The 24,486-nt window shown below is 38.9% G+C and overlaps 1 long non-coding RNA gene across 1 annotated transcript in view; it reads left to right on the top strand.

The window, feature by feature from the left end:
- Positions 1 to 7,727: 7,727 nt before the first annotated feature.
- The window catches only part of LOC132342590 (uncharacterized), a 141,531-nt gene continuing 124,772 nt past the window's right edge, over positions 7,728 to 24,486 (top strand). Inside the window, exons 1-3 of the long non-coding RNA XR_009491015.1 lie at positions 7,728 to 8,405; positions 11,634 to 11,777; positions 13,903 to 14,032. This is a non-coding gene — a long non-coding RNA (uncharacterized lncRNA). The remainder of the gene's footprint in view (positions 8,406 to 11,633; positions 11,778 to 13,902; positions 14,033 to 24,486) is intronic.

Raw genomic sequence — 24,486 nt, 5'->3', positions numbered from 1 at the left:
TGGGGTGTTCAGTCACGACTGAAGTGATTGAGTGGCAGCAGCAGCTTATGTAGTAGAGCTTGCACTTATATTGAAAATAATTTCCACGAGTCAGTGCTTAGATGTTCCAAAACAAAACTAATCTTAGTAAAATGTGAAAGTTTAAATTGCTCAGAAAGCAGGGCAGAGAATTATACAATGGTGGCAGAGTTCTGGTGCTTCTCTACAAGAAAAATTCCTTTGAGGAAAAAGGAAACAATTCTTAAATAGAGTAATACAGGCAAGGAAATACTTTCTAAGGTTTTTTTCTCTAAGAATCTATTATTGAGAGCAGAAAAGCTCAAAGCAATCAATTTTTTCTTAAAAAAGAACGGCCAAACTCTAAGATTAATTGAGTGGTGCTTAATTAATACATGTGCTTGTACTTTCAGAAGGCCCCTGGAAAGTTTAAGTTCTGTCAGATTTAAACCTAATACATTGGGGGAACTAATCGAGTAAATATGTCTTTCATCCTTGTCTTAGTCTTTTGGGGCTGCTCTAATAAAAGACCCACAGACTAGGTAGTTTATAAACAGCAGAAATTTATGCCTCACAATTTATAGATTGGAAGTCCAAGATTAGGGTGCTGGTTGGTTTCTGATAAAGGCCCTCCTCTGGGTTATAAACTGCTGATTTCTCTCTGTGTCCTCACTGGGTGAAAGGATGGGCTAGCTGTTTGGTACCTCTTTCAAAATACACTAATCCTAGTCATGAATAAAGCATAAATCCACCTTTATGAATAAGACTGTATATCTATTTAGTTAGTTTCCTAGTGTCAAAGAACTGTCTTAAGTTTGTACACTTTAGTATTTTTGAAAAAAGAGTAATAAAAATTATACAGTTCTTTAAATTCTGGAAAGGATGTGGAGAAAAGGGGACCCTCTTGCACTGTTGGTGGGAATGTAAATTTATACGGCCACTATGGAGAACAGTAAGAAGATTCTTTAAAACACTAGGGATAAAACTGCCATATGACGCAGCAGTCTTACTACTGGGCATGTGCTGTGTGTGTGTGTGCTAAGTCGCTTCATGTCTGACTCTTTGTGACCCTATAGACTGTAGCCTGCCAGGCTCTTCTGTCCATGGGATTTTCTAGGCAATACTGGAATGGGTTGCCAAGCCCTTCTCCAGGGGATCTTCTTGACCCAAGGATTGAACTCGCATCTCTTGCATCTCCTGCATTGGCAGGCAGGTTCTTTACTGCTAGTGCCTTGTGGGAAGCACCACACATGCCATGAGAAAACCATAATTCAAAAAAAAAACACATGTACCACAATGTTAATTACAGCACTATTTACAATAACCAGGACATGAAAGCAACCTAAATGTCCATCAGCAGATGAATGGATAAAGTTGTGGTACATATATACAATGGAATATTACTTAGCCATAAAAAAGAAATGAATTTGAGTCAGTTGACCTGAAATGGACAAACCCACAGCTTGTAATACAAAGTGAAGTAAGTCAGAAAGAGAAAAACAAACATCATATATTAATGTATATGAAATCTAGGGCACTTCCCTGGTGGCTCAGTGGTAAAGAACCCACCTGCCAATGCAGGACACATGGGTCCAATCCACAGGTCAGGAAGATCCCCTGGAGAAGGAAATGGAAACCACTCCAGTATTCCTGCCTGAGAAATTCCATGGACAGAGGAGCCTGGCCAACTAAGTCCGTGGGGTCGCAAAAGAGCTGGATATGACTTAGCAACTAAAACAACAACAAATGTAATCTAGAAAATGGTACTAATGAACCTATTTCCAGGGCAGGAATAGAGATGCAGACATAGAGAACAGACTTGTGGGCTGAGATGGGAATGGAGAGGGTGGGACGAACAGAGAGTATCATTGACATACATACACTGCCATGTGTAAAATAGCTAGCTGGTGGGAAGTTGCTCTATAACACAGGGAGCTTGGCCTGGTGCTCTTTGATGACCTAGAGGGGTGGGACTAGGGGGAGGTGGTGGGAGGCAGGCTCCAAAGTGAGGGGATATCTGTATACTTACGGCTGATTTGTGTTGTTGTACGGCAGAAACCAACACAACGTTGTAAAGCAATTATCCTCCAATTAAAAATAAAAAGATTCACATTTAAAATAATACTGCTACACCAAAGCACTTGAAAAAGAGAACAATTGAAAGAAAAAAATAAAGAATAAAGAGACGGATATCATGTATCAGGAACCTAGAATAATAAGTATAGTTGGATGTTATGTTTATTATTGACTCCCCTAGGATTTTCTCTCTCCCCCTAAAAGTGAAGGAATGGAGGCATTAATAGAAACAGAGAGCCTGGGGAGTCTAGAGCAATGGCTACATAATGTACTTCTTATAAAGCCTCTTATATGTAGTGGGTCTCTCAAGTCAACATTTGGCAACTATTATCTTCAGTTTCCATGAACTGAGGAGCCTGGCAGGTTACAGTCCACGCGGTCACAGAGTCAGACATGACTGAGTAATCAACACACACATGCACACATCTTCAATTTGTTTGTGACTTCTCTTAGAACTTGATGAGTTGAACTTCTGGGCTTCTGATAAACGCAATAGCTACCCAAAGTGCAGGAAGGAGATTTACAGTCAAGTATGAGAATTTAGATTTATATTTTTGTCTTGAGGTATTTCTTCTCATAAGAGGATCCATAGAGTAAGTGAGGTAGAATATATATTAAAAGAAAAACTGAATCTTGTCAAACACTTATGGAGTATTTGGGTTTTTGTCATATAGTATAGAATAAATAACAATATTTTTCACTACTGTACCCATGTTACTAATTTGTGTTTTAACCACAAAACTACTGCAATAAAAATTTAAGCCTAATGGATGAGTAAAACTAATTGAATGATTTCACTACTGCAAAATATATCCCAAACAACTAAATGATTTTGCTTGTTGATTGGGCTTATTTTGAAATTTTTAAAGGAATTACACAATTTTAATTTTAAGCTTAAACACCAATAAATATTTGTTGAATAAATAAATTAATTAATTAAAGTAAGGGTAAAATGTCAGGATCAGCTTAAGTTTTTAAATTAATATGCTTATTGTAAACACCCAAACAATACAAAGGTATATGAGGGAACAATTCTTAGTTTCCCCTTCTATAATGCCTCTATCCTATCTTCCTGAAAAAACAAAAAACAAAAAACCAATGTTAACATTTTGTGGGTATCCTGGTATTTTTCCTTTTTTAAAAAATATATATGTGTATCTACACATGGACATATCGGGTTGGCCAAAATGTCCATGTGGATTTTCCTTTAATATTGTATGGAAAAAACTGAACAAACTTTTTGGCCAACCCAATATATGCATCGGTTCAGTTCAGTCCAGGGGCTCAGTCGTTCCAACTCTTTGCCACCCCATGGATTGCAGCACGCCAGGCCTTCCTGTCCATCACCAACTCCCAGAGTTTACTCAAACTCATGTCCATTGAGTTGGTGATGCCACCCAATCATCTCATCCTCTGTTGTCCCCTTCTCCTCCTGCCCTCAATCTTTCCCAGCATCAGGCTCTTTTCAAATGAGACAGTTCTTCACATCAGGTGGCCGAAATATTGGAGTTTCAGCTTCAGCATCAGTCCTTCCAATGAATATTCAGGACTGATTTCCTTTAGGATGGATTGGTTGGATCTCCTTGCAGTCCAAGGGACTCTCAAGAGTCTTCTCCAACACCACAATTCAAAAGTATCAATTCTTCGGCACTCAGCTTTCTTTATAGTCCAACTCTCACATCCACACATTACTACTGGAAAAGCCAAAGCCTTGACTAGACAGACCTTTGTTGGCAAAGTAATGTCTCTGCTTTTTAATATGCTGTCTAGGTTGGTCAGAACTTTCCTTGCAAGGAGTAAGAGTCTTTTAATTTCATGGCTGCAGTCACCATCTGCAATGAATTTGGAGCCCCCCAAAATAAAGTCTGTCACCTTTTCCACTGTTTCCCCATCTATTTGCCAGGAAGTGATGGGACCAGATGCCATGATCTTCGTTTTCTGAATGTTGAGCTTTAAGCCAACTTTTTCACTCTCCTCTTTCACTTTCATCAGGAGGCTCTTTAGTTCTTCTCTGCTTTTTGCCATAAGGGTGGTGTCATCTGCATATCTGAGGTTATTGATATTTCTCCTGGCAATCTTGATTCCAGCTTGTGCTTCTCCAGCCCAGCGTTTCTCATGGTGTACTCTGCATATAAGTTAAGTAAGCAGAGTGACAATATACAGCCTTGGCATACTCCTTTTCCTATTTGGAACCAGTCTGTTGTTCCATGTCCAGTTCTAACTGTTGCTTCCTGATCTGCATACATAAATGAAAATACATACAAATTTATAGAGGTTTTTCTTTATATCATAATGAGATTATATTATAAATATTGGCCTACAACTTGCTTTTTTTTCTACTTATTTATATATCAGATTTTCAGGTCAGTACAAAACCACTCCTCTCTAACAACTGCAGAATCATCTATCATGTCTTATTATACTTAACCAGTACTTTATTTATAGCCATTCAGGTTGTTTCTAGTCATTTTGATATTCCTAACATCATGAGAAACGCTGGACTGGAAGAAACACAAGCTGGAATCAAGATTTCTGGGAGAAATATCAATAACCTCAGATATGCAGATGACACCACCCTTATGGCAGAAAGTGAAGAGGAACTAAAAAGCCTCTTGATGAAAGTGAAAGTGGAGAGTGAAAAAGTTGGCTTAAAGCTCAACATTCAGAAAACGAAGATCATGGCGTCTGGTTCCACCACTTCATGGGAAATAGATGGGGAAACAGTGGAAACAGTGTCAGACTTTATTTTGGGGGGCTCCAAAATCACTGCAGATAGTGACTGCAGCCATGAAATTAAAAGACGCTTACTCCTTGGAAGAAAAGTTATGACCAACCTAGATAGCATATTCAAAAGCAGAGACATTACTTTGCCAACAAAGGTCCATCTAGTCAAGGCTTTGGTTTTTCCTGTGGTGATATATGGATGTGAGAGTTGGACTGTGAAGGAGGCTGAGTGCCAAAGAATTGATGGTTTTGAACTGTGGTGTTGGAGAAGACTCCTGAGAGTCCCTTGGACTGCAAGGAGATCCAACCAGTCCATTCTGAAGGAGATCAGCCCTGGGATTTCTTTGGAAGGAATGATGCTAAAGCTGAAACTCCAGTACTTTGGCCACCTCATGTGAAGAGTTGACTCATTGGAAAAGACTCTGATGCTGGGAGGGATTGGGGGCGGGAGGAGAAGGAGACGACAGAGGATGAGATGGCTGGATGGCATCACTGACTCGATGGATGTGAGTCTGAGTGAACTCCGGGAGTTTGTGATGGACAGGGAGGCCTGGCGTGCTGCGATTCATGGGGTTGCAAAAAGTTGGACACGACTGAGTGACTGAACTGAACTGAACTGAACAATGCTGCAGGAAATATTTTCCTACGTGCATCTTTTTGTATTTGCGATTTTTTCCATATGACGGTTTTCTAGAAATAGAATTACTGAGTCAAAGGCTGTGCACATTTAATATTTTAGCAAAAACTGCCAGATACTTTACAAAAAGAAACAGTTCAGACTCCTATCACCACTGCATGAGATTGCCTGGGTTCCACATCCTCCTTAGCACTGGAAATACCTGTCTTATTTGTTTGCAACAATAATTGGTGATAAAAAATCTGGTTATTTTACTTTTGTATTTTTCTTGTTATTGTCAGGTTGAGCATTTGTGTCTCTGTAAATTGAATTTCTTCTTCTTACATTGCCCTTTGATTTTGTTTTTCCTGTTTTTCTATGCAAGATTTGTTTTGCTTATTACTCAGTAGAAGCATTTTACATTATAGGAATAGAAGTATTTGTCAGCCAAGAATTTTTTGGAGTTTTTTTTTTTTTTTTTAGAATATAGTTTTTTCCTTGACCTTCTTTATGGTGTTTTATAGCAAGCTGAATTCTTTTTGTTTTACTACTTAAAAAAATTAATTATCTTCTTTGTGACTTCTGGGTTCCCTTTATTGCTTAAGAATTTCCATACCTTGAAGTTTTATAAATAATCTCCTATTTTAAAATATTTTTCACAGTTTTTTTTTCAGGCTTAGGTTATAAACCCATCTGAAATTTGTTTTTATATGAAGTGAAAGTCTGTCTTTAATTTTTTCCATTTATGTACACAATTATACAAATACCCTCTTTTCCAACAGATTGAAGTGCTTCTTTTATCATATATCATTATTATGTATACTTGAATCTGTTTTGGATTTTCTCTTCTGTTTAATTTATCTATTTGGCTCTTTCTATGCCAATATTATACTGATTTCATTGTGAGTGCTCTGTCATGTCTGACTTTTTGCAACTCCATGTACTGTAGCCCGCTAGGATCCTCTGTCCATGGAATTTCTGAGGCCAGAATACTGGAGTGGGTTACCATTTCCTTCTCCAGGGGATCTTCACCCAGAGAGCAAACCTGTGTCTCCTACATCTCCTGCATTGCAGGCAGATTCTTTACCCCTGAGCCTCTTGGGAAGTCCATACTGATTTTGTCAGTGTAGTTTAATTATTTAAATGTTTTGTAGGTACAATTTCACTATTCTTTTCTCCCTTTCACCCCCAAGTATCATGGCAACAATCACATATTGATTCTTCTTTCTGAACTTTTAAAATATTTTTCCAGTTCTTCAAGAAACTCCTTGGTAATTGAATTGAATTTATGTAATTATTGGGGGAAATTATTATTATGCTACAGTTTGTCCCTCTCTTCCTTTCTTCAGCTTTGAGAGGATAATTTGTTCCTGAAATATCCTTTGAGGATGAGTTCTCCTAAATCTAAAATGTGATTTCCACAGAAAACTTTGATGCTTCATCATTTCACTGACAGAGCATTCTTGATTTTATGTAATTGAACTGTTAAGGCAAAAACACAACAATAAAGATAAAGGAATAAAGCGATGCAAACAACACAGAAGATCATCGCCACTGTAACTAAGAGGTTGTGAGCACTTGCAGGAAAGATTGAGAGACATCGTGGGCCAAGCACATCATTGCCACGTGCCATAAGCAGAGGTTGCAGCACATTGCTGCTCATCTCCAGGTGCTTGACTGCTACTGAGGATAGAACCCAAGTGCATTCACATGATTGCCAAGAGATTCCTCATTTGCTGAAATAGGGTGTAAGATGAAATAACTCACAAAGTCACATTCCTTTTTTTTTTTTGGTTTATTTTTCAGTTGGAAGAAAATCGCTTTACCATGTTGTGTTGGTTTCTGCCCTACAATAATGCAAATCAGCCACAATTATACATATAACCCCTCCCTGTTGAGCCTCCCTTCCCTCCTCCATCCCACATTCTTGTAACTTGAATAGGCTTTCCATGAACATGGTAGACCTCTATAAACCTTTTTAGCATTTTTTGTGTTTCCTCATCCAACACCCAATACAATTAAATAAATGTTTACTAATATTGATCCACTCAGGATAAAAAGTTAAATAAATTGATTTCTAGAAAACTGGCAGGTTTTTTTTTTTTTTGCTTATTCAATTTCTCTTGCACTAGCCATAAGGTAGGAGATAGTGTTCCTGAACTCACATTTATTTTTGGCACTGTCAGCTGTTCTCCAGACTTTCCATTAACTTATTACATGTTCATGATTGCATCTGACTTCTATTTGGTATGCTATCCCCACCGGGATTTCTTGGTTTCTAAGCAGACTTCATGCACAGACACAGCTTCAGGATGTGGGCAACTCAATGAAGTGCCCATTAAGGTATGAGCAAATATGAGAGGTTCCAGGGTTCCAGGTGGTGTTCATTATAATTTTAATGACCTTCAGAGGTATCACTCAAGTAGGCAGAATTCTGATTGGCGGTCTGAGTGAACTATATAGAAGAAAGTACTAGTCAAAAATGAACAGTTGGGAAATACACAGATACATAGGTAATTTTAATTCAGTAGGACAGAAGTCACTGAAAAGTGAGCATTGAGTGCCATAGGCATGTAAAGAAGGCATCCAACTAGTTATTTTGTGAGTCAAGACAGGATGAGAAGAATTCTGGTGAGGGTCAAATAAGCTAAAGGGAACAGGCGGGAAATGAACTTCAAGATGGTTTAAAGACAAAATACATTCCAAAGGGCTATGGATATTTAGACCTTCAAAGATTATTTAGTGGAGACTGTTAGCTCCTGCCTCCTTTTCTGCTTTGTCTGTACTAATTTCCATTTTAAGACTGCAGCTGATGCCTCCTAACCAGGTTAGCAGAAAAGATGCAGTCTGTTCCAGTTGCTGTGGGTAAAAAGGGGCAATGAGGTCATAGAGTGGCTATGGAATGACTTGGTTATGATCCGTCAGCTTCATTGCTGATCTGGACAGGGATGTTAACCTTGGTGCCACCTGCTAGAGTCCAACTCTTACCCAGGTAACCCCCTGTTCTGATAAAGCATTGTGCTTTCTCCCCTAGACTGAGCCTTCCTAGGTCTGGGCTGGTTCCCTTAAGTCTGTGCTAGTAGTAGAATGATTTAGCATTAGGTTCCCGATGCTCCAACGGGCCAATCTTGAGAAAAAATACTTTCATTCTCTTTTGAAATTTTTATCTCATAATGCCATCAATTTAAATATGTGTATCAATTTATTTTGGTATATATTTATATTTGAGGCACAATTTTGAGAGCCTGAGAAGTTTGGGGAGAAGTCCCTTTCTACTCAGTAAAAATAAAAACTAATTTTTTATACCTCTTTTATGTTTATAAGCACTTTGTGTATATATTATCTTATTTCATCCTCCTAACAAGTCCATGAAATTATTGTATAAAAAACGACTAACATTATAGCCTATAGAAGGGGAAATACCCTGAAAGGATAGTATAATGAATGAAAATTATTTTCTGGGTTGAATATTGCTTTTTTGGCATTAGTTTTGGGGCAAATTTAGGGTTTAGGGGGAATTTTTGTATCTTGTGGAAATATGTTACAAACCCTGAACATTAGCACATGCATTCATTGGGCACATTGGGGTGTGCCAATGTATCTTTCATAGACATATTTCTTATAGTTTAGATGGATAAAGCTGTTGGTAAACAGGTTCTGTTATGCAGCTGATCCACTAAAATTTTCTTTTCTCATGCCTACTAAAATCAGCATTAAGATATCAATTTTCTTTCTATAATAATTAGGACAGCTGGTATATTAGAATTATGGGTATTTGCCTCTTCTTGTGTCTTGTGCTTAATGGGATGGAGGCTACTTATCAGACTAGGACAAGGACTGGTCCCTTCATTTATTCAACATGGGTCCATTTACAGAAGGCAGTGAACTTGGCAGCTCTGGTGGAAGAGCTGTTTTCTGGGCAGATGACAGCCAAGGGCCTGATTACATTTTAGACTAATTTACAGTGAAGGGAACTGCCTTTTCCATTCCTTTGGTCTAATCTAAAGACAATGGACAGAAAAAATGTATAGACCTTAATTAAGAATTGCTCATTTTCCTGGTCTGGGTGGTGTAGACCATTTTATTTATAAAGTAAATTTGATGATGTCTATGGCAAACCAAGCTTGTATTTTTCAAATACCAAGCTTGTATTTACCAAGCTTGTAGTTTTCAAATTTATGAGCCATCAGTCTTTTCTTCTTCAAAAAGTTCAAAGTCTTCTGGTAAATTTAATTGGTCTCCCTTTTGAGTATTCTGTGCACAGTGGGATCACTGCCTCCCATTTGTCTGTTACCTATTATATACTGTATGTGCTGAAATGACATCTTCTACCTAGTTTTCCCTGGTTTGTTTTTCGAGTCAAGGCCTCTTTTCTATCAAGGAATCTTTAATTGGCTGACTCATTCTGTTGATATTTTCCTTATGATTGTTAATTTTTTATCCTTAATATTTTCAAGAAAACTGAGTCCATTGTTAGACATTTTTTTCAGTATTAAAAAACTATTAGTATTGTACTACTCTCCGGAGAAGGCAATGGCACCCCACTCCAGTACTCTTGCCTGGAAAGTCCCAGGGACAGAGGAGCCTGGTGGGCTGCAGTCCATGGGGTTGCGAAGAGTTGGACACGACTGAGCTACTTCCCTTTCGCGTTTCACTTTCATGCATTGGAGAAGGAAATGGCAACCCACTCCAGTGTTCTTGCCTGGAGAATCCCATGGACGGAGAAGCCTGGTGGGCCGCGGTCTATGGGGCCGCACAGAGTCGGACACGACGGAAGCGACTTAGCAGCAGCAGCAGCAGTACTACTCTCGCATTTATTTGCACAGTGACTGTGGCTTCGTTTCCATAGAGAAGTCTGCTTGGGAACTATCTTTCCTTCCTCCAAAGGTGTAGCAGTTTGCTTCAAAACAATGACAGTTGTCCCAAGGATTGGAAATGTTATTTTAGAAGTTTTATAAGTCGTCATCAACAAATAACCTTTGGTGACATGTTTATTATATTTATTTCAGTTCAACAAGCATTTAAAGATTGTCTATAGTGACATACATTTTGCTAGGAACTAAGGTTATAGATAAATAAGACACTGTCTCTTTTGTAAAAGATATTGCCATTCAAGAGGGGGAAAAGATAATGTAAATTCTGATCTGAAGCATGGACTATCTAGACTTCCCATGTTAAGAATTCCTTGACTATATACTAGAAGTCTATTCTTTTCTACGGGGCATTGAAGATACACCTTTTACCAGAATATCTAAGGATTAGTGCATGATCTTTTATTAAAAGATTAAAAGCGTGGTCAGATATCCATTAGTTTATCTTAAGTGTGGACATGTATTGTTCAGATATCAAATGTCATCTATGAAATAAAGAGTTGTTCAGTTATTATTTTGTACATTTTTGACCAAACATAAATAATTAAAGTCAGAGGAGGCACTCTCTCTTTCCCAAGTTGGGCAGTCACATGCTGGCCTTCCCTGCACTGACGACTGTGATCAGAGTCTGTGCCTCGTCATTCATGACATTGAACCTCAATGCACTTGCTGTCTATTCCTGGCTGAGAAGTACCTTCAGTTTTCCCTGAATGCTATAAGAATTGTTTCCTTTTTCTTTATATGCCAGTGAAGGGGGCTTGTCTGGCAGTAACCATCATACAGGTAGAAGTTTACCAAATTTAAAATCCTTAGCACTGATCCCCAATCTCCCTGATTTAGATTTTTTTTTCTAGAAATCCACAAATTCCTGCCTCTAGCTTTTTTATTACGCTCTTTTATGGTCACTAGCAAATGGAATTTCAGTGTGTGCTATCTCCTTTAGAGAACTTGTTTACCAGAAAAGGATTTGAATTTACAGTAATTCAATATAATCAATGTAGACCAATTTACCATTAATTCTTTGGCCTGTTATAGCAATAAAGATATTCATGACAAAGTATTTTTCTATTATCTTTAACAGTATGGGAATTAAACATGTTATTTTAATGGGATTTCTTGTGAATTTGGCATTTTGCTAACGAAACTTGTTTTAAAGTGTGATTTTTTAGTTACGAATAACCAGTATATGTTGTATCTGTGATCTAATACCATTGATAGCTGCAAATATTTTGAATTTCCAAAGGACTTTCTATTAAAGATGCTTTCAAATGCAATCACGTTCAAAAACCCCAAGACTTTTTTCTAGGGCTGGAACAGCCTTCTAGTTTGGACTGTTTTTGTCATCACAGTTTCCTGGAGATGGCAGCAAAGTACACAGAAGCAAAGGGACCAACCATACCACATAAACAAGCGGCAAGATTAATGGCGCTGTGCAGTTCTGGGGATGACTGACGAAATGCATCGGCCTCTTCTGCTCTCAAGTGACAGGGCAGGTAAATAGAGAGCTGGTGTATATATTAATCTGATTTTTAATTGTGTTGGAGAGCTTCCAAGAAATACCGTACAAACTGCTAGTTTTATTTTATTCCTCGCCTGTGCTCAAGTCAATGATTCTCTGGTCTCCCTGCTTGTTTGTTGCCCTTGTTTATTTTATGGTTAAAGTATTGAGAGATCCCCAGAACAAACATTTTTCGAAGTCTTTATTTTATGTACCAATCTACAACATTTGTTTTCCTTACTTCATTTCCATATAGCTATTTCTAATCTTGTAGCACACTGCATTTCAATCCCTCTGGGTTGTCAGATTTTCAAATTCTGTAATGGGATGATTAACTGGCAAGGCGATGCACAGGCTAATAACAGATTGCAAAGGACATCATATTAGACATTGTAAAAGCCCCCTTTATTCCAAAGTATACATCCAATAATGCCCCAGCAGACATGAGTAATGAGCATTGTACCCAGAATAACAGGGACCCTATCGTTTTGGAATTTGTGCAGAAATGTTATTAAAATGAAAAAGAGAGTACTTCTTTCTACTGAATTGCAACTGTTAGTTTCAATGCTAAACTTGTTTGTCAAAATGTTGTTGCCTAGAATCGGTGAAAGCTTATATAAAACCAAAATATTTCATAAGTTGGTTGAATACTTTAAGAAATTTTGCTTTGGAAGAAGCTCAGTGAATTTTTTTTTGAATTTAAAGGTCTAATGCTTTTCAGCTGAAATGAATAGCTATCTTTTGAAAGTATCTTTGAAGTAAGTTTTACTTATGAGAAAAATAAAAGAGCCACCTTAATTACAAGTAAAGATTTCTAACATCAGATCTTGAACATACAGTTTTAAAAAAAAAGGATATTTACTTTCTCATATAGCAGATAAATGAGATGGATTGATTAAAATGTTGGGTTTGGTCAGATTATTTAATGAGTATGATACATTTTGGTACAATGGGTGGTAGTGGTATAGTTACTAAGTCATGTCTGACTCATGGACTGTAGCCCGCCAGGGTCCTCTGTCCATGGGATTCTCCAGGCAGGAATACTGGAGTAGGTTGCCATTTTCTTCTCCAAGGGATCTTCCTGACCCAGAGATGGAACCCATGTCTCCTGTGGCTCCTTCGTTGGCAGACGATTCTTTACCATGTGAGCTACGAAACCCTTGGTACAATGAGGACCTGTTTTTAAACTGGAAATAAACCAGAAGCATTATTCTATACTTATATACTGTAGTGATCCAAGGATGAAAGAGCAGATAAGACCAAGGAGATTCTTGGAATGCAGGAACAGAAACCCAGACCCTTATCATCCTTCCCTCCTTCATGTTCTAACTATTAATGGAACAGTATAACCTGTCTCCCCTCCTACCCTGTAGGAAGAAGGTATTTGCCCTGCTCTTCCCCCACCCAGTATACATGCCTCATCCAATCAGAAAATGACCCACAAGACCCCTATCCCACTCCTTGTACCTTGGGTATAAAAGTGGACTAAGGACCCCTCTCAATGTCGGTTCTCCCTTGAGCTGGCTTGCTGTTCTAACAGCGTCTCCCACTCTAATAAACTTTATTTCCCTCGCATTCTGCCTCATGTCTGGAAATTCTTTTCCAACCCGCACATGGACCATGACATATACTGTAAGTATATAAGTTCTGAAGCACTCATTTACATTTAAATGATTAATAGGCTAGATACAAATCATTTCCATCTATTCACTTGAAGGCAACAAATTGTGATAAGGTAAATGAGCACTAAAAAGAAAGACCTGGATGCCTGACTTCAAATTTGGGTGCTAGGTTTTATGTGCAGTCATTTAATCCAAAGATACTATTTCTTTTGTTGTGTGAGTGCTGGTCAACCCCTGAACTTTCCTGAGCTTCATATTTCTTCACCACGTTGTAGTCAAGTAAACTAACAGACTTGAATAGACGTATAAACTTAAATACTGAATGGTAAGAGAGAAAGACATACTTAAGGGTGTGCATAGTCTTAGTGTAAATGAGAGTTTTGTTTAGATTTTTAAAAACATTAACTGGTAATAGTATCTCTTTTCCCCATTCTTACTCTATGGAAAAATCTCAAGGAAAGACCTTTTGAAAGGCCCACATTTCCCTCCTCTCTCTAGAGATACTTTTGCTTCAGAATCTTTGAGAAGGTCATGCATGTGGATGAGCCTTTGGGCAATGACTCAAGCACCAGTTCTTGACGGCAGCATGGAGGAAAAGAAACAACTACAACGCTGGGATCCGCATAGAGTAAGGACGTGTCCTTCCTGGTTTCCGGCGTAATGTAAGCCTGTGATCCTAATATCCAATGGAGAGGAAAATTACCCTGATAATGAGTGAGGTTGGATTCCCTGCCAGCCAGGTGGATGGCAGCCTACAGCTGAATATGTCTCCAAGCCATATATTTAAGTGGCTTCTCGATGTCTTTAATTGGCTGCAAAATAGGCATTTCAAGCTAAACATATCCCAGACTGGGCTCTTGAATTTCCATTATAGTGATTTATTTTAAGAAATGTATATTTGGTCTTTGATCTTTGTCCCCATTTCTGGTCCAGAGCTCTTAAAACCCTTGCTGCTGCTACTGCTGCTAAGTCGCTTCAGTCGTGTCAGACTCTGTGTGACCCCATAGACCGCAGCCCACCAGGCTCCCCCGTCATTGGGATTCTCCAGGCAAGAACACTGGAGTGGGTTGCCATTTCCTTCTCCAATGCATGAAAGTGAAAAGTGAAAGTGAAGTCATTCAGTTGTGTCCGACTCTTCACGACCCCATGGACTGCAGCTTACCAGGCTCCTCCATCCATGGGATTTTCCAGGCAAGAGTACTGGACTGGGGTGCCATTGCCTTCTCCCTTAAAACCCTTAGGCCTTCCTAAATGATGAGAGAGAATGGCCTTTTGTTACGCGAATGAGGTGACTGGAATGCACCAAAGGGTAAGGGCTGGTTGCCAGAACCAACCTTGTGATTAGAAGTTGAAACTCTGTCTCACCCCTTACTTCCAGGGAGTGGATAAGGGCTAAATATTGAGTTCAGTTGCCAATGGCCAATGATTTAATCAATTAGACCTATGAAATGGAGCTTCCATTAAAGCCCCAAAAGAAAGAGTTCAAAGAGATTCCAGCTTGGTGAACACAGGGCGATTTGGAAAGAGTGGTGTGCCTAGAGATGGCATGGAAGTGCCTCACTCTTTCCCACCTTGCCCCATGTATCTCGCTTCTGGCCATTCCTTAATTATATCCTTGCATAATAGACTGGTGATCTATCGAGTAAAATCTTCCCTGAGTTTGGTGAGCCACTCTAGCAAACTAATCTAACCCAAGGAAGGATGGGGTCATGGAAACCTCTGATTTATGGCCAACTTGTTAGAAGCACAGATAACTACTTGGGCTTGTGACTGGCATCTGAAGTTGGGGTGGGGGATTCTTGTAGAATTGAGCCTACCCTTAACCTGTGGAATCTAATGTTATCTTCAAGTATATAATATCAGAGTTGAGTTAAATTATAGGACACCAGCTTGTGTCCCCACAATTGGTTGGTGGTATGTAGGGAAGGAACATGCCCCATTCCACAAAGGCTGAAATTGGTGCCCAATACCAATTTGACTTCACAAATCAGTTTTTCCTACAGTCTTTTCCATCTCAGTTATGACAATTCCATTTTCCCAGTTATTCAGCCCCAAACCTCAGAGTAATCCTTGATTCATCTCTCTCTCACACTCCAAATCTAGTTTTCCAGCAAATCCTTTTAACTCTTCTCTGTCAGAATTTGACCATTTTTCACCACCTCTACTGGCACCAGCCTGGCACAAGCCACCATCATTTCTGGATTATTGCATTAGCTCTCAGGCTGGTTCCCTAATTCTGAGCTTACCCTCCTTTAGTTTAGTTTAGGCCAGACTGACCCTGTTGAGCATGGGTCAGATTATGTCATCCCATTGAAGTTCAGAATACTTGAGTGCCTTGTATTTTACTCAGATTAAGTCATAATCATGACCTACACACTCCATGGCATCTGCTCCTCATTTTACCTCTGATTTGATTACTGTCACTTTGATTACTTTCTCTCTCAGCTCCCACCACTGACCTTCTTGCTTCTATCAGCAGTCCAGGATCTTTGAAATTTCTATCCCCTTTTTGTGAAATGCCCCTTTTCCAGATACCTACATGGCTAATTAATGTCACATATTTTCCATCTTCCCTAAAGGTCACCATTTCAGTGACTCCTTCCTTGACTACCCTGTCCAAAATATAACCTCCTTACACTCTCAAGAGTTCACATCCCCTTGTGTGCTTTATTTTTCCCCTTAGAACATAACACTACCTAATATATCTCTCTCTTTTTTTTTTTTTTTTTTATCATGTGCATTGTCTATGTTCCTCACCAGAATGTTAGCCCTCTATGGAGGCAGGGGTTACTATTTTTATATACCTAATCCAGTGCTTGGATAAATAAATAAATGCTTTCTGAATTTACAGATTTATAGAACTAAATCTTAGGGATGTGCACAACATTCATACTTATTGAAACAGTGTTTGGATTATAATGAATGTTCCTTAAATTTTTATTTACTTTTACCAGCAGACTGATAAAATAAATAAATAGAATTGCCTGCAATTTAAGTTTCCAAGGCATTTAAAATATGTAAAAATCAAGATCATTAGTCACTGATCCTGTCAGTTTGACCTACAGCACACAGCATTGTATTATGTTGTGTTTATATAAATTCATCCCAGCTGATATGCACTTAGGTGATGACCCCGTTGATTACTCATTATCTGTTAGTTACTCTGTCGTCTATGCTGACATATTTAATTTCTACATATTCATTGAGTAGATGTGACCAGTCATTGTGGGACTGGTATTGGATTGGTGTGGACCTCTCTAGGAATATTTATCCAGGATTATTGTTTATCTTCCTACTCAGGAATTTTTTTCTGTTGTGTAACTTATATCCTTATTTCATTTTTGACACTTATATGAATACCTTTTAGGGAAACAAAATGTACACTGGGATACAGAAACACATAAGAATGTTTATTTCTGGTTTAACTTTGCTCAGTTTATTATTCAATCTGCATTCAATGAGGAAGGGGGAAGTTTGGAATTGCCATGGACTCCAACCTTTCCTGGAGAGGCATCTACAAAGAATGAAAAAGATCTCATAGACAGGGATAAGGGACTTCAGAAGATCTGCAGTAGGAAAGTCAAAAGCTTGGATGCTCAGGGAAAAGAATCTAACAGTTATGTCAGTGTATGGAGGCACGTAGAAGGTAACAAATGGATTTTAGTTTATTTCATTTAGGAACCCCTGGAGAAGGGAATGGCTACCCACTCCAGTATTCTGGCCTGGAGAATTCCATGGACTATGTAGTTCATGGGGTCGCAGAGTCAGACACGACTGAGTGACTTTCACTTCACTTCATTTAGGAACACACATCTGGGTGCATGTTTTCTTGGTGCTGACATTCATGTTGGAACCATTGATTAGTCAGTCGTGAAAACTGAAAGAAGTAAAAACTAGCTCTGTAATAGAAATCTTGAACATGCAATTTCTGACATTTTTGGCTCTATAAAAATAGAGTTCATAGTGATTGACTTCTCTTCAGAAACTATTGACGTTTTAAAAAAGTGGAGGCAGAGAAACCCTCTGCTTCCATTTTAAGATAGAAAAAGAGGCCTTATGGTAGGCAGAATAAGGGGCCCCCTTATATGTCCCCATACTAATCCCTAGAACCTTGTAACTATGTTACCTTATATGGGGAAGAGAATTTGCAGATGTGATGAAGTCAATGACTTTGAGACAAAGAGATTATCCCAGATTATCTGGATGTGCACAATGTAATCATGAGGGTCCTTGTAAGCATGAGGCCAGCTGGTTGGAAGAGATGCAGAGGCTGGAGTGACGTGGCCATGAGTCAAGCTGGGAAAAGCAAGGAAGCAAATTCTTCACTAGAACTCCAGTAGGCATGTAGTTCTATTAACCCTAGACTTCTGATGTCCATGGCAGTAAAATAATAATAATTTTGTATTGTTTCAAGACACTAATATTGTAGTAATTTGTAAGCCATAGGAAACTAATACAGGCCCAGACAGCAGATCTTCAGAACTGTCAAGTGATTGAATCAAGACAATTTCCCCAATTTTATTTGTATTTTCCTATCATAAAGTTTGCATAGATTTAATAAAGTATATACTACAGCTCTTCTGATTAGTGATACTAAAAAACTGTGATACCAATAATTACCTGGATTTACTAGATACCTTTTACTCCTAAGAAAAAACTGGATATATTAGATATATGTTTTGAATGGCCATATATTCTGTGTTCAATGGGTAGCTACTTAACCTCTGTTTTAGGTGGCTAATAAATGAATAAATAGGCAGCATAGCCTACCAATTAAGTTTCCAAGGTATTTAAAATACATGAAGTAAAAAGAATGACAGTAAGCTTTTTTCAAGTCTTGTCATTTTCAGAATGTTTAAAGCACCAATCTTTTAGGCATCGTTCTTGTGATGAATAGTGTAACAAAACCAAGATAAATGGAGCTGTTTTGAATCCATTTTGAGTCAGAGACTAGAATAAGAATGGACAAACAGTATGAAACCTTTGTACTATTTTTACAAGTCATTCTCATTAAAGTCTGAAGACTGTAAAGCTATTGGGCTCCTTCTAGGATAATGTCCCCCCCTACTGTTATATTTCTTCCAATGAAACCCATCTGTGAGTTTTTGCAGGATGTTCATGACATGCATTTAAATTGCCTGTTGTGTTCCAGAAACCTCTTCTTCCTGCAAACAAGTGGTGACCTCTCTGCTCTATGTTCATTCAAGGGACAGCCACTGTCCATCATCCCAGGCAGGCAGCCAAATGATGGCCACATCCTGTTCATTGCAAAAATACACATTTTCATTAAACCAAGATAATTAGAAAAAGTAGCATAGAGCAATATGAGTAATTCCATCAGTAATTACAGCAATTATACCCTAATTGCCATGCCACCTCCAGTGTCACATTATATGTAGGTACTGGCATTATACAGAGAAAACACTCATATGTTTTATATTAAAGATACCTGCTTACATCAGGTACTTCCAGTGATTAAAAGATAATTGAGATGGTATTGTTTCATCCTCACAATAATCAAATCAAAATGTACTATATTGTCCTCGTCATTGTCATTATGGAGTGCTTTTTCAAAGCATGAAATTCTATATATTCTAGAAGCACAGAGAAATAAAAACTAGTGTGTTAGAAACCATTTTTTCTTTAGTTTCCTTCCCAAATTGGTTACATACAGTTTTTCAAATTTCCCAAAAAAGAGAAGAATACTTGCCATTAGATGTTTTTTCACTTTTTCCTAGACCATATGCTTACAGTTAACCTATTAAAATCTTAACTATTTACCTCTAGATTTGACTTTGCCATCCTTCATTTCTCTACTAGTATATCAGAAACAAGTCCTTATGTTCACCCAGTGTTCTTGGAGTAGGAAAGTCAAGCAAGGCTGCATTATGTTCTCTGCCTACAGAGCTGATACATTTTCCTCAACCGGCAGCCTAGAATAAGTGGTAAGGAAAAAATTTGAAGTTCATCTGCCTTCTTGCTCAGCTATTAGGAGTAACTTGAGCTTGGCTCCTTCTGCTGTTGTGCTTCCTGACACATGTCAAGGCAGGAGGCAGAGCTGAGCTGCATGGGGAAGCTGACTTGTTTTGCATTCCACTATCTTTTGACTCAAAATTTTGAAGTTGGGATGACTTTATAGTCTTACAATAAAAGATGTTCTTATTTTCATATTTGTTTCCCTGACTACCAGCCTCACCCCTCTGAGTGGTCTCAAGTTGCCTTGGTGGCTGCAAGGCCAGGGAAAGTCCTGGCAGCCACAAACCCACACTGCCAGCCACCACATGGGGAGAACATATTTTACTGTTCCCTTGACTGGGGTTTCATTTCATGTAGCAGTAGCTGCTGGTAGAACGAGTGAAGTTATATGAATTCACAGACACCTAGCTGTTTTACATTAAAACCTAAGACCATGTCTGTTTGAGCTACAGTGGCTTGATGATACCTCAGAAATTCTTGCAAGCAGAGATAATTTAATCATAATGTGTAACTGAGCCCTGCCTCTTGTGGGAGCATCCTTTAGCTGATGCACAAATCCCTGTGTAAAGTCTTCCCTGAAGGCGAATATAGCTGGAACATGTATTGCTCCATCCCTGCTTACTCTCTACTCACTCTGTCTGTAGATTTTCTCATTATGACATTCTTAACATGGCTAGTTTTCACCTGTGTTCTTGGGTGATAACATCTCACTTTTGAGTTTTCAGGAATGTAAACATCCTGCTGATTCCTTCGCTTTATTTTGCCTGTTCTTCCTCACTATCTTGCAGATCTTTGCTACTTACTTGACTGAATGACTGAAAATCTCCCTTTTCAGTTTCCTCATCTGTAAAAGCAAGGATAATAGTGCCTACTTCATAGAGTCATTTTGAGGATTCAATGAGTTAAAATTTAAGTGCTTAGGTGATGTCTGACATATAGTTCAGTTCATTTCAGTTCAGTTGCTCAGTCGTGTCCGACTCTTTGCGACCCCATGAATCGCAGCACACCAGGCCTCCCCGTCCATCACCAACTCCCGGAGTTTACCCAGACTCACGTCCATCGAGTCAGTAGTGCTCAACAAGTCTCAGCAATCTTTATCATCGTGATTGATGTTTTACTGAATTCACTAAACTTATGCATTCTTTTTTTCTTAAACCTTTCACCTGTTGGATACAGTATATCTTTTTCTAATCAAGATTTCTCATTGATTGAAGTGTTGGTATTGAACCCATTTTAAAGCTCCAAAAGCGTGCTTTTCAAATGATCTGAAGAGCTTATATATAAGAGCTTAGTTTCTGTAGTTAGTGAGGTACAAATGTCTTTACCTGTTAGCTCTGTAATCCAGAATAAATTACTTAATCTCTGAGCCTCAATTTTCTCATCTGTAATGTGGAGGTAATGATAAAAAATATGCTTTCATATGGTTACCATGAAGATAAAATGAAAAAAAATTCATTAAATGTGCCCACCTGTGGATGAACCTAGAGCCTGTTATACAGAGTGAAGTAAGTCAGAAAGAGAAAAACAGATATCATATATTAACGCATGTATATGGAATCTAGAAAAATGGTACTCTGCATGCTAAGTCACTTCCAACTCTTTGTGACCCTCAGACTGTAGCCCTCCACACTCCTCTGTCCATGGGATTCTCCAGGCAAGAATACTGGAGTGGGTTGCTATTTCCTCATCCAGGGTATCTTCCCAGGGGTCAAATCCGTGTCTCTTATGTTTCCTGCATTGGTAGGTGGGTTCTTTACCTCTAGCATCACCTGGAAAGCCCAGAAAGATGGTCCTGATGAACCTGTTTGTATGGCAGCAGTAGAGACACAGACATAGAGAACAGACTTGTGGACACAGCAAGGGAAGGATTGGGTGGAATGAATGGAGAGAGTAGCATTGAGACATATGTATTACTATATGCATTAATAAAATGGATAGCCAGTGGGAATTTGCTGTATGACTCAGGGAGCTCAACCTGGTGTTCTGTGACAACATAGAGGGGTGGGATGGGGTGGGGGGTTCAAGAGGGAGGAGACATAAGTATACCTATGGCTGATTTAAGTTGATGTAAGGCAGAAACTACCATTATGGCAGAAAGCAAAGAGGAACTAAAGAGCCTCTTGATGGAAGCGAAAGAGAAGACTGAAAAAGCTGGCTTAAAACTCAACATTCGAAAAACCAAGATCATGGCATCTGGTCCCATGCACTTAATGGCATATAGATGGGGAAACAGTGGAAACAGTGACAGACTTTATTTTGGGGGGCTCCAAAATCACTGCAGATGGTGACTGCAGCCATGAAATTAAAAGACGTTTGCTCCTTGGAAGGAAAGCTATGACCAACCTAGACAGCATATTAAAAAGCAGAGACATTACTTTGCCAACAAAGGTCTGTCTAATCAAAACTATGGTTTATCCAGTAGTCATGTGTGGATGTGAGAGTTGGACCATAAATAAGGCTGAGTGCCAAAGAATTGATGCTTTTGAAATGGGGTCTTGGAGAAGACTCTTGAGTGTCCCCTGGACTGCAAGATGATCAAATCAGTCAATACTAAAGGAAATCAGTCCTGAATATTCATTGGAAGGACTGATGCTGAAGCCGAAGCTCTAATACTTTGGCCACCTGATGCGAACAGCTGACTCGTTGGAAAAGACCCTGATGCTGGGAAAGAGTGAAGGCAGGAGGAGAAGGGGACGACAGAAGATGAGATGGTTTGATAGCATCACTGACTCAATGGATATAAGATTGAGCAAGCCCTGGGAAATGGTGAAAGACAGGGAAGACTTGCATGCTGCAGTCCATGGGGTCACAAAGAGTTGGACACGACTGAGCTACTGAACAAAAACAAAAACAAGGCAGAAACCAACACAACATTGCAAAGCAATTATCCTCCAATTAAAAATAACTAAAATTTAAGAAATGTGCCCATCTAGAAATGTTCCTAGTATATAGGAGGTATTCGATGAGTATTTTAGTATATTATTAGTTTGCAATTAGATTATAGATGACACATTATGTTTTGGGGCATGGGCAATATTAAACTGATCCTCTGTATTTTCCATCTGACTACTTTTCTTTCTTCCTTTTTATTGAGGTAAAATTTACACACAGCAAAATGCACAAATATCATAAGGCAATGAGTTTAGACAGATGTGACCACGATTTGTCCATGTGACTAACAACCCAAACAAGATGTAGAACATTTCCACAGTTCCAGAAATTCTACTGAGCCTCCTCCCAGTTGGTCTCTACCCCCTGACAGGCAACCACTGCTCTGATTTCTGAGGTCATAGATCAGTTTTGTCTGTTCTTGAACTTCATTCATGTGATGGATTAATAGGGTCTTTTTTGACTAAGCATGATGTTTTTGTGGTTTGTTTATGTTGGAGCAGGTATCATTGTGTGTGTGCTCGGTTGCTCAGTCATGTCTGACTGTTTGTGACTCCGTGGACTGTAGCCCACCAGGCTCCTCTGCCCATGGGATTTCTCAGGCAAGAATACTGGAGTGGGTTGCAATTTCCTCCTCCAGGGGATCTTTCCAGCCCAGAGGCCTGCATTTCCTGCATCTCCTGCATTGGCAGGTATATTCTTTATCAGTAGTTCATTTAAAAAATATTGATTCGAATTCCATTTTTTATATATGTATATATAATATTTTGTTTGTCTATTTTCCTGTTGATAGTATGTAGGTTGTTTTCACTTTTTTGTTGTTATTAATAAAGTTGTTAAGAACATGTCTCCACAAATCTTTGTTTCATTTCTCTTTTGTAAATATCTAAGCATGGAATAGATCATAGGGTATGGTACATGTTTAACTTAAGACATTGGCATATAGTTTTCCAATGTGATTGTACCATTTTACACTTCTGCTACCAATCTATGAGTCTTTTAATTTTAGCTGCTGTAGTGAGTATGAACCAGTGGTGAGGCTTACCTGGTTAAAGTGCCTGTCTAGCGGTGCCTGGCACAGTTGACTGTAGTATATTACTGCAAAGGGGACACGTTTCCAGACTTCCAAGGGAACCGTCTCTGTCGCACTTTTTGAAAGATTATTTTTGAAACAACAAATAAGTGGCTTATCATACACCATTTTTAATTGCTGGATAGACAGTGCTGGTGAGTGGGGAGAGGATCATTAGAGCTCCTGGCTGCTCTCCATAGAGTATATGCTAAACCTTCTTAACTTTGCTCATAGTTCTACAAAATTTCTATAACTCCATACATCCTACCCTTCTCTATCATTGTCAGTAGGGAGGCAGTCTTTTTCTATCCCTCCCTCTGCTCTCCTTGGTTTTGGCTTTGTTGGAAGACTGATTTTTCTTGTGGTAACAGGAGTCCTGCCAGTAGCAACTGAGGCTAAATGTGTCCTTGTTCTCATCCAAGAGGAGAAAGAGAGTTGCTTCTTCCCCAAAGTCCCAACACTACCCTCTTAATGGTCTAAATTAGCCTGGGCCTATTCATTTCTGAGGGCTTCCCCAGTAGCTCACCAGTAAAGAATCCGCCTGCAGTGCAGGAGCCACAGGAAACAGAAGTTTGATCCCTGGGTTGGGAAGCTCCCTTGGGGGAGGCATGGCAACCCACTTCATTATTCTTTCCTGGAGAATCCTATGGACAGAGGAGCCTGGTGGGCTAGTCCAAGAGTCTCAAAGAGTCAGACGTGACTGAAGTAACTTAGCGCACATGCACGCACACCCACAGAGCGTGTGAAGTGACACCTCACCCTGGTTTTAATTTGCAGTCCCTGATGACTAGTGATGCTGGGCATTCTTTCATGTGCTTATTGGCCATTCTTTATATCTTCTTTGTGAAGCGTGAGTTCTAGATCTTTTTAAAGTTAAATTTTACAAATATTTTTGAGATATAAGTCCTTTGTGAGATAAGAGTATTGCAAATATTGTCTTGCAATCTGTAGCTTCCTTTTTCGTTTTCTTAATGGAAAGAATGAAAAGTCTTTGGATAAGCTTTAAATTTTGATGAAATTAGTATTTCACGGTTAGTTAGCACTTTTTGTGTTCCCTGAAAAAATGTTCTACACCAAATCATATAAATGTTCTTTTAGTCATTCTTCTAAAGTCTTTAGAATTTTAGCTTTAAGTTCAGGCCCAT

Source organism: Bos taurus, chromosome 17 (assembly GCF_002263795.3).
Source record: "Bos taurus isolate L1 Dominette 01449 registration number 42190680 breed Hereford chromosome 17, ARS-UCD2.0, whole genome shotgun sequence".
Taxonomy (NCBI): Eukaryota; Metazoa; Chordata; class Mammalia; order Artiodactyla; family Bovidae; genus Bos; species Bos taurus.
This window is presented reverse-complemented; position numbering and strand designations above follow the sequence as displayed.